We start from the raw sequence: 12,259 nt of genomic DNA, 5'->3' as shown, positions 1-12,259 counted from the left end.
CCACCAAAAGTGGAATGAATGGCTTTTCTAATATTCTTAGTCTAATTTGACTGAAATGAGAAGTAGACTTTAGAAGTGGAAATACGTAATTCCTTAGCAAGGAGCAATTTATATATTCCATGTCATTTATTCAATACTTAATGTGTGCCAAGCATTATGCTAAGGGCCTTTAATGTAGGATTACCAGTAAGTGCTTAATAAATATGTTTAAAGCTGTTGTCTTTGCCCATGATCACTCACACATACATGGAAAGACTGGCCGCCACACCTGTGTGTGATACTTATATTAAATAACACTTTGCATATTTCCAATTATTTAAATTATTTGTGTGAAGACTGTTGGCAATGTTGAGAGCAGAAGTTCCAGGAGGGTGGTAGCTGTTTATTTGGTTCTCCTTTGCATCCCCAAGGGCCTGCAATCTTCCTGATGCATCATAGGCAGTGAGTGAACATTTGTCGACTGGCTGATTTGTTACACCGTACTAACATACACACATGACAAGGTGTGTGTGTTCTGATTCCAGTAGATTTGAGAAGAACCATTGTTTCATTTGAACAGGAGTAACTTCAGGGAAAGAGGCATATGACAAGAGGAGGGAGGAGATTCTCCCTCCTTGCCTGCTTGCTGGTTGACTGATTTTCTACTAGCTTCATCTTGGGAACAGAGAATAGAATTCAATATACCTTTTAAAACATGAATAATTCTGCCTTGCTCTAGTGTCTCCTGTAGAAAATTGAAAATAAAATAAATTATGGGACTAAAAGAGATAAAAAATGTTAAGTTTTCCCCTTTCTTGCAACCTTACATATTACACCTCCATTTTCTATTCCTGCCACACCAAGTTTACTTTCTGCCCCCTACTGAGCAGAATGTTATAGTGATACAGAAGAAATTAGCAAATGAGGCAAAAGACAGAAGTTACTTTTGGCCCTTAACATGCCCTGCTTTTCTTAGTCCGTACTCCTTTCACCCTTTCGTCCCATGCTGTCATTGGCAGAACTGAATGAGAAAACAGTAAAGGAGGAACTTAATCATTTACTTGCTCAACAATGAGGAGGCAGATATTCTAGACAAGGCACCGTGACCTCCAAGGGATTAGACTTTAATAGAGGGTATTGGATACAGACATAAATATTATACGGTGCCAGCCTGAATCTGAAACTATTAAAGTATTCTAAAGATGATGATGATGATAAGAGTAAAAAAGAGATGCAGATAATTTCTACTTGTAGAGATGAGAACATTTTTCATAGAGGAAACAGGTAACATTTAAACCAGGCTTTGAAGGATTGGCAGAATTTTTACAGTAATTCTGTTGAGAAAGAGGACTATTTCATAAGAAAGAAAAATCTAATTTGTTGATCCTGAGGAATTCAAAGAGATGGATGTTGTTAAAAGTAAGAATCAAGGGGATCAGTGTAAGCTAATGTCACCCACCTAACTAGGAGTTTCCATGTAGGGCCTTTGATGCCTGGCTGAGGAGCTGGCTGGCCACACCAATCCAGCTGATGTACATGATTGGGGTGGTGAATAGGGCAGCATGGAGCAGGGAGAGACTCACATTTAGGAGACTGAGCACTAGATTTCTCTTTTAGTTGTTTACCTATTAGGAACATATCAGTAGATGGGAAAGAAAGAAAGATTTTTAAAACTTAGGGAATTTTAATGCATGCAGAGGTGACAAAGGGAGCGGAGAAGAGTGGGGAGCACATGTGATAAGCTTATGCAGAAGCTTGTCTTCCCACCTGGAATATAAGCTCTCATTGCTTTCCTCTGCTGCTCCTGCTGCTCTCTTCTGAGTGTGTGCTGAGTGGCAGGTTGTAGGGACAGGGAATGCATGTCCATGGTCACTGCAGTGTGCGGGGCCACGGAGGGTAAACCCCTGTGTGACAAAAACCAGGGTGACAGAGTGCAAGTGGTGTCAAAAAGTCTCTCTCATGTGGAAAGGTAAACACAGAAAAAAACTCATTATGTTCAAATAAAAAATGGAATATGCCTCATAAAAATTAAACAAAACAAATATGACCATTAGGGTAACATTACTCATTTGGGATTGAATTTTATTTTTGTTTTTGAGACAGAGTCTCACTCTGTCGCCCAGGATGGAGTGCAATGGTACAATCTTGGCTCACTGCCACCTCCGCCTCCTGGGTTCAAGAGATTCTCCTGCCTCAGCCTCCCAAATAGCTGGGATTACAGGCGCCCGCCACCATGCTCAGCTAATTTTTTGTATTTTTGGTAGAGAGGGGGTTTCACCGTGTTAGCCAGGATGATCCGATCTCCTGACCTTGCGATCTGCCTGCCTTGGCCTCCCATACTGCTGGGATTACAGGCGTGAGGGACTGAAATTTTTAAAATTCATTCTTTTATATTTAAGCCACTCATCTCAGGAACATAAACTAGTTAATTACATCTCTTCACAATTAGCTAGGCCTGCGTTTCACTTCAATTGCCTAGTGATTGTTTTCCACCTCTCTTTTTTACATAATGAACATTTTTGTCAGGTACATAATTATATTAGACTGAGTTATTAAGGGAAATTGCCAAATCTTCTTCAAACAAGTAACTTCAAAATTGATAATATTTTTATCTGGAATGCAGCTGGTGTGCTGGAAGATCACATTAGTCCCATATTTTTTGGGGGGAAGTCAAGATCTTATTAATAGGTTAGGAAAATCTTGGGTTCATGTAATTCATTTCTCTAAGGAAAAGCCCTTTGTAGACTATGAATCCATCTCTGTGAGGACTGTGTAGACAAAGGTTTTCTGTGTTTACAGGTGGAACAGTTGAGGCACTGTGTGATTCAGGGTAGTGTTTTACAAAAATAAAATCAATTTCTCAATGCAACTTGAGATTTATATGACTGTATTCCTCACGTATGTCGAAGCCCATTGCCCTATGAACAGGAACAGGTGTGAAGAATGTTCACATTTAATTGGCTACGTAATTCTCCAGAGGAAGTGAATTTTCAATTCCCTAATGACTTGCAGCAGAATGGGAAGCTGGCATGGACTTGCTTTGAGCATCCATCTCTCACTGCTGTCTGCCACCTGGGCCCTCTGTGTTGCCTTCCACATGTCCCTCTTCTGGGATTTCTTTCACTGCCAGAAGAAGAGTCTCTTTACCTCCTCTCCCAACTACATTCCATCTGAAAATGGAAACAAATGCCGCGAGCAGAAGTTTAATTTATTAAATTTAACTACTTTTGTTGGAGGCCTGACTACTTGAAGGTTTTTAAAAAGAAACTAAATAGAAGTAAGTTGTTACCAAAACCCATTCAATTTAAGTATAGTTAAGGTTGATGACCTAGACTCATAAGGATTTTGAAAATGTCCCTTTGAGTATTTGTGTTCAGTTACTGCCTCAGTGATGGCAGTGTTCTGTTTGTACATAAAGTGAGGTTGAATTAATACTGGTTCCTGGGGCACCTCATCAAGTACTCAAAATTTCACTGTTTTTTTACCATTTATTTTATAGCTTGCCAGCCAATTTTCCAGCCAACTCAAATACATTGAATAAAGTCTTAAGTGTTATTTTATGAGATGGTTACCTGCTCACCAAATTTGCAATTCATCTTGCACTTACTTTTATTATTTCAACTTTTATTTTAGATGTAGGGGTACATGTACAGATTTATTATATGGGATGCTGAAGTTTGGAATATGGATCCTGTCACCCAGATAGTGAGCATAGTACCTGACAGGTAGTTTTTAAACTCACCATGCCCACCCCCCCACTCTCTAGTAGTCCACAGTGTCTGTCATTCCCATGTTTATTTCCTTATGTGCTCAATATTTAGCTCTCACTCATAAACAGAACATGCAGTATTTATTTTTCTGTTCCAGTATTAATATGCTTAGGATTATGGCCTCCAATTCTAACCATGTTGCTGCAAAGAACGTAATTTCATTCTTTTTATGGTTCAGTAGTATTCTACGGTGTACATGTACCACATTTTCTTTACCCAATATACCATTGATATGCCCCTGGCTTGATTCTATGTCTTTGCTATTGTGAATAGTGCAGCGATGAACATATGAGTACATGTGACTTTTTTGTAGAAAAATTTATTTATTTGGGGGTATATACCCAGTAATGGGATTGCTGTGTCAAATGGTAGCTCTGTTTAAAGTTCTCTGAGAAATCTCCAGACTGCTTTCCACCATGGCTGAACTAATTTACATCCTCACCAACAGTGCATTAGCATTCCCTTTTCTCTGCAACCTGGCCAGCATCTGTTGTTTTTTGACTTTTTAATCATAGCCATTCTGACTAGTGTGAGATGGTATCTGACTGTGGTTTTAATTTGCATTTCTCTGATGACCAGTGATACTGAGCATTTCTTCATATGTTTGTTGGCCAGTTACATGTCTTCTTTTGAGAAGTGGATGTTCATATCCTTCACTCAATGGGGTGGTTTCTTTTCTGCTTTGACAAGACTGATAAAAACAAACAACAGGGAAAGGACTCTATTCTTTTATGTTTTTCAAAAAAACAATTAAGTGAGTTGACTACAAATATTTATTCAGAAGTCTTTGAAACTGTCATACTTAAAATATGGTAAAAAGTGATAGTACTTTATTTTTATATTTTATATGAAAAGTCTGTTTTATTTGAGATGAAAATTGACTTTGGTTGTCTATATTATTCAGAAAACAATATTTCTTATGTATTTTTGATGAATTACAACAGAATTCCTCTGATTTTATGATGATTGTCTACAAATTTTTATAGTATATATTTAAGGTGTACACATGCTGTTCTAATACACATATACACAGTGAAATGATCACTATGGTTAGGCAAATTAACCTATCCATCACCTTACATAGTTATCTTTTTTTGGTGATGAAAGCACCGAAAATTTACTCTCTTAGCAAATTTTCAGTATACAATATAATGATCTATAGTCCTCATGCTGTCTGTTAGATCTCTAGACTTAATCATCCCACATAACTACAAATTTGTACCCTTTGATCTGCGTCTCTCCATTTCCTCCTCCTTCCCCCATGTCCTTGGCCCTGGTAACCACTGTTCTACTGTCTGTTTCTATGTATTCAAACTTTCTTTAAATTCCACATATAAGTGAGATCATGTGGTTTTTGTCTTTCTGTGCCTAGCTTATTTCAGCTAGCATAATGTCCTCCAGATTTATCTATGTTGTTGCAAATGGCAGTATATAATTTTTAAAGATGAAATTTTTTTATTGTGTACATATACCACAACTTTTTATTTTTATTTATTATTATTATTTTTTTTGAGACAGAATTTTGCTATTGTTGGCCAGGCTGGAGTGCAGTGGCGCGATCTAAGCTCACAGCAACCTCCACTTCCTGTATACCACAACTTCTTTGTCCCTTTATGGACAAACACTTAAGCTAATTCCTTATCTTGGCTATTGTAAACAGTGTTGCAATGAAAATGGGAGTGCAGATATCTCTTCCACATACTGATTTCATTTCCTTTGGATACCTACCTAGCAGAGGGACTACTTGGTAGTTTTATTTTTAATTTTTGAGGAACCTCCATATTGTTTTCTATCATGGCTATACTAATCTACATTTGCACCAGCAGTGTACAAGTGGTCTCTTTTCTCCACACCCTCATTTCTCTCACATTTTCAAACATCTATTTGCTTCTCTTTTAATGTTCATTTAATTATGCAACTCTTTAGAACTATAATTTTAAAATGTTAATGGTTTGGAAAGTGTTATCTATCTCCCTCATCTTCAAATACCCTCAACCCAGCTGATATCACCTTAATTCTTTCCTATTTGTGTTACATTTCCTTATTAGTGGCAGGTCTGAAGAAGTTTTATCAGCCCCTTCACTTATTCCTCATTTACAGTTGCAGTCTTCAATCCTTTCTCTCTGTGTAATATATTTAAATTTTTCTTTCTCTTTATTGACTACCTACTCATTCAGGTCTTCACCCCACACAACCGTCACCAATTTGTTTGTTTTACTTGATTATCTTGTCACCATGTTCTTACCTCCTAACCCTCTTCTTTGTAAAGCAATTGTATGTTAGATGACCCATGGAAAGCTTAATTTAATTCTCTTTTTTTTTCCTACTATAAGATTAGCCTTAAGAGATGATTTTTTAAAAAGGTATCTCATTTAAAAAATGAGATCACGGCTCTTAAACTCAGTGTTAAAACCATTGGTGGATGTGACGAGTTGAGTGTTCTATTAGTGGATTTGTTACTTCAGATGGTTAACTTACCATAACTTGTGAATAATTTACTCTTTTCTAGAGATAAATAGACTTAAATGATTTTCCACAATAATATCATTGCTACATTCTGATTCATCCTGGAATTGTGGTTAGCACATGGAGAATTGCACAAAATCCTGGGTACACTCAAGAGCTTCTTCCTCGTTCTTTCCCACCTCTAGTTCTGCTCCTCATAGAAACAAACATTTGAAAGTCAGTTGTCATCATACAGTAGGAAAGAAGTCACTATTTTCTGTTTTGTACTTTCATATATTAAATATCATCTTCAGTTTATTGATAGCATTATTCTTGACTCTGTGAAAGTCTCTATCAGTAAGTACGTAAGTATCAGTTTATGCTATAGGCTTAGCTAGGATTCTTTGATTCTCAGTAGCAAAAGCTAACTCAGTCGAAAACCATTCGGTCTTACAGATTGATGGGAAGCTGGAGACCCAATCTTGGATATAGACAGATCTCAAGCACCCCTGAAGGTCGGGTGGCAGAAGCAGTAATGACCCTGTCTTTCAGGAGCAGCCTGACCTTGGAAAAACCTAATGTGAGCTGAGACCTGGGCAACCTGGTTCCTCTACTAGAGATTTGGATTCTATAGAAAGAGCTTTCTATTGACTGACCTTGAATCATGAACTTGGCTAGAGATGGCCAGCTTTCCCCATTACAGACCTACTAAATTATACCCAATGGAAGGAGGTGATATTATTAGGAAGAAAATATTAATGCCGAGAGGTCAAAAAACAAACACCACTGGACTAAGTATTTCCAAACAAAAACCTCATTCCCATTTGGGGAAAACTGCTTTGTAATCTTACATTTGTACTTTCAGAATTATTCTGTATAGTGGCATTGTGATTCAGCAAAGTCTTGAAATCTAAACAACAATAATGATGGGAGCTGCTGAAGACTTTCAGTAGAAAGGAGAGGCGCAAGTGTCTGGTTGCCATTCTCACAGAGATCTCTGTGGGCCTGGGTAGGTATATGTGGGGTGGACTGTGCTGTTTTTTTAAAACAGGTCTTGAATTCTATGGAGCTGCACTTAGCAAGGTAATGTCATGTTCAAAGTCTCTATATTCTTTGATCTTCAGGTTGGTGCAGGCTTAGGTGAATGCACAGGGAATGTAGTTTATTACAGAAGGCAATCTGCTTGCTTTCAATGGTACCGATTACTCAGAAGGTACAGAGTTAGAAAACAGCTTCCCATGATGAAAATGTGCTAGTGAATTCTAAGAGCTGGATCTGGGATGACAACATTACATTAAAAAATTCTGCCATTTGTTTTAAACCATAAAGAAGATCCAGACAGTCCAAAAATATACTGATAAAATTTTGATTCTAAGCTATATTTTTCTCATATTTAATATAAAGTAAGTAATTTACTCAATAAATATTTATGAAGAAATTGCCATGCCCATTTTACTCCCTTTCCTTTGTTCACCTAGATTTTATCAAAGTGTAGGTGAAAAAAAAATTGAACAGAAAAAATATTTAGAGATAATAACATCCTTTGTTATTATATTCTTTGTTATTATCTCTAGTAGAGGAAACGGTACATTCCTTTCTAGTGCTGGACCTGATGCTTAGAGGCAACAATTTTTACCTCCGTTAGCTGGTTCTGATTCCTCTGGTTGTTACGTCCACAATTTTAATAAATATGCTTATGTTTCTGTTTCTTGTTGAGCAATTTAGATTTCTTGATCTGATAAATGAGTATTTGCCTCATTATACCATTATACCACCACCCCTTTCTGCGTTCTCCTAAACAGTTAAACAGGAGTTTTCAGATTCTTTATTGATTGCTTTATAACTTCGAGTAATTTAAAAACACTGTTACTGCTTCCATCAAATTATCTTAGATTCTCCTGAAGCCGAATTTGTAGGCTGATGACATTACTGGCTCTACTATTTCCTTCAGCTCTTCTCCGTCTTTCCTACCTGTAGACTTCTGTCATCTGAAATTTTATTTTTATATTGTCAAGGTTGAAAATATCCACACCAAGGTGTTCTAATCACTGCCTATAGTTTATTTCTAATAGAATTAATTTAAAAAGTTTACATTATTTAACTATTTCAGAGTGTGGAATTTAATTACTTCTAGAAAAGGTACTTTAATTACATTTGTTTTCTAGAGTATCTAATTTCCCTTTTTATTTCTTATTTAACTTATCATAGTCCCTATATTTTCAATTCTGTATTTCAGACAGGTATTCTACTGACTCACCTTCTCCCGAACTTTGTTCCTCTCATAGGTTCCCCTCACCCTTTCTGTGGTCAATATTTGCTATCCTGGGTTCCTGCCAATATTTCTTGGATTCTAAATCCTCTTTAGTCTTGGTCATCCCATTGTTGCACTTTGCACCTCCTTAAGTAACCTCTTAGGAAAAAGTGTTTGTAAGGCAAAATATCTGAGTCTGTGCATGTTTGAAAATGTCCTTATTCTTTCCTCCCACCTGAGAAGGAACAAATGCTGTCAGCTGTTGGCAGGCATGTTACTGCTACTGATGCTTCCTATTTAACACAAACAATTTCATGGAATATCAACATCAGACAAGATGTGTGTGGTGGCTCATGCCTGTAATCCCAGAACTTTGGGAGGCCAAAGTGGGCGGGTCACCTGAGGTCAGGAGTTCGAGACCAGGCTGGCTGACATGGTGAAACCCCATCTCTACTAAAAATAAAAAACTAGCCAGGCATGGTGGTGCAGACCTGTAATCCCAGTTACTTGGGAGGCTGAAGCAGGAGATTCTCTTGAACCTGGTGGGCGGAGGTTGCAGTGAGCCAAGATTGTGACACTGCACTCCAGCTTGGTGACAGAGTGAGACACCGTCTCAGAAAACAAACAAACAAACAAACAAAAAGACATAACTTTGTGACCATGACCGTGCAAATAAAAGCAGAATAACCGTAATTGTGTCTGAGCACAGACAACAGCAAATCACAAAGACATCCAACATCCTCTCTCTTAAGTAGCATGAATGACTGCCACTTCCATATGAATTAAGCTTTAGACCTGCCTCTTCCATTTCTCCTGAATCCTAGATAAAAATTCTTCTTACTCCTAGATTTCTCCTGACTCCTAGATGAAAATTATTAATATACCTAATCATAGGATTATTCCTACCTCCCGACAGCAGCCAAAACCATACTTCCTTGAACTTTATTCAAAATAATTCAACACAAGCCTAAATCATATAACAAGATTTCTCCCAACACCCTCTTGCAGAGTTGCCCATAGCTCCCCATGGACTGAGGTCTTCCTTGCTGCAGAATATATCAATTAACATAATCTTGTTCAACTTCAGGTATGTCCCAGATTGTTGACTGGTGGACATTTATATATCTTATTGACAATTTAGCAGATACAGAATTCTAGGTTAAAAATCTCATTGTCTCAAAACTTTGAAAGTATTGTTCTGCTGTCTGCTAGCCTGAATCTTTCTGATGAGAAATCTTATGCCAGTCTGGTTTTTGTTCAATGACGTATGTTCAACGTGCTTGAAAGTTTGAAGGACGAAGCATAGCATTAGGTAATATTTATTGAGTATGTGTCAGGCATTAAACAATGCATTCTTCACACTTTACTGTATTTAATCCTCACAAAAGCCAAATGAGAGAGCTACTACCTGAGATTTATATAAATGAAGTAAATGGCTCAAGGTCACACAGCTAGTTGGTGGCAGAGCTGGACTTCAGCCAAGACCTGTTCTACTCTTAATACCTGGGGCCATACAATTATGCTAATGACACTTCAGGATTGTCTCATGAGCATTCTGGCATATAGATTTACTTAGTGAAAAAGCTGAAACTACTGATGAAAATCAGGATTTGAGATTACATATGGGTTTCATTGGCAGGCAATTCCCAATTTACAAATGGGCTCAGTTTTAAAATTTCCTCGTGTTTAGCCAAATGTAATCCAACCTTAGCAAAAAGAAGCCACCAGTAGAAAGAGTAGAATATGATGAGCTTCTCTCCACAAAAGAAGGTTGGAATAATTTGAAACACTGACATTCCTGACTAGCATGCTGGACCACAAGAGAAATTTGCATTATAAAAACCTAGAAATTTCATTAAGAACCTTTGTTTTTTTTTGTTTTTTTTTGCATTTGAAATGCAAATATTTGGTTATAACAAATGAGAATGCAAAATTATTAAATAAATCAAAGTTGATCATTTACAATTAAAATATAAGAGGTCCATGTAAATCAAAGTGGAGTTGGAAAATGGACACATGCCAAAACTTGAGCTTTGATGGAGGAATCTCTGCATTTCAACCTCTCATCAGGGTTTCCAGTCATCAATCAGATCAAGCAAAGCCTGAAAAACTAAGCTCTCATCAAAGTCCCAGAAATCTTAATTTATTTCTCTTCTCACTCCAACTCCTTGGGTGGACTCTAGTTTTCTGTGCATCCATGAAAAAAACAAACAGCAACTAAAAAGAAACACAAGCAACCTGAGCTGGCTTTGGTGAAACCCCGTTTATGCCATTTTTCGCCATAAGAAGACTCCCATAGCACACAGAGTTTGAAAGTGCGATGACTTTTTAGCAGAAGTGACCAGTGCTATATTGGACTTTAGGGTGGCCACACAAAAAGACATAGGGTTTGGAATATAAGTCCTGGTATAAAGAACATAAACTACTACTTTGCTTAGAGCAACTCATCTCTTAGAGGGTGATTCCTTCAAAAATTGTAGGCCAATTATATCTTCTCATTACCTCCCATCTCTAAAAGGCCCCTTTCAATAGTTGGTTATGATAGCTCTTGGTTTCTGGAGTGAGATACTGTTGCAGAAAATTGTGTGTTTATATGTGGCAAGTGTGTGTATGTGTGTGTGTGTGTGTGTGTGTGTTGATATGGATGTGGATGTAGATGTGGAGAAAGAAAGAGAGAGGCTGATATATTTCCAGAGTGCCTGTTCCTTTTTCACAGTTGGCTGGTAATTGTAGTGGGTAACATGAGTGGAGATGCTGGTATGGATAAGATCGGGGCGTCTTTGTGAGTGAGCATTGATTTGCTATATTCCCTAGTGGTTGAGGAAGCTCAGGTTCAGTGCTAATGCAACTGGCAACCTCTGCTAATCCTCAACTGAGTGCACACACTGATTAATAGAACAAAGCTACAAATTCCTGCTACCATCACAGGCAGGTCAATCAACCCTGTTTTATATAACACACACTTTCCTAGGGATACAAAGTTCCTGAAGAAGTCAAGAAAAAGGAGAGAGCAAGCAGCCTGTGAATCCCACACCATTCTGTTCTGTAGGAGGAAAATTCACAAGGATTACTCTTCCCCCAGGAAGAAAAAAAAAGCATCATTATCATTTTCACTGGTTTCTTTAGGTCTCTGCATTACCAGGTTTGATTTTGCTCTTCTTTGGCATCTTGGGATTTAGAAGAAAGAAAACATTGTTTCCTTGAGAGTCAAATCTCTGGATATTTTTAATACGTTACAGCTCAATTTCACTAGCAGTTTCTGAAGCAATATGATCAGAACCGAGTATATTTAGATCAGCTGGGCCAGTCTGCCCCTCCAGCAATGTGGTGGTGGGAGCTGAGGAGAGGCAGCAGTAAAAGGAAGGAACTGGAATGTATTGCAGGGAGAGGAAAATCCTGTTTAGTTTCTCCTGATGAAAAAGCTGAAATGCCAGAAGGGCAAAGAACACATCACACATAGAACCACATATCTTGCTATTGACTAAAGTTCAGACTTCTACTTTTATGCCATTATCAACATGATTGACCAAAATCAAGACCAAAAAAGCCAACAAACAAAATAGACAGAATGGCCAATGCTCCTTTCCCTCAAACGACACCTAAATCTTTTTGCAAAATTAAGTGGTAATTATTATTGCTGAATAGAATTATAGGCTAAAATATCTCCCCCTGGACATTCGTTACTGTTGTTGATATAGTCAAGGTGAAAAAGCAGTTACTTCATGATATCCCATGCAGCAATATCACTGCTAGTGAAAGATGGGGCTTTTGGTCAACTCTTTTGTGAACTATTATTATTCAATTGTTTAAAGTT

Source organism: Pan troglodytes, chromosome 3 (assembly GCF_028858775.2).
Source record: "Pan troglodytes isolate AG18354 chromosome 3, NHGRI_mPanTro3-v2.0_pri, whole genome shotgun sequence".
Taxonomy (NCBI): Eukaryota; Metazoa; Chordata; class Mammalia; order Primates; family Hominidae; genus Pan; species Pan troglodytes.
Note: the sequence above shows the minus strand (reverse complement) of the source record.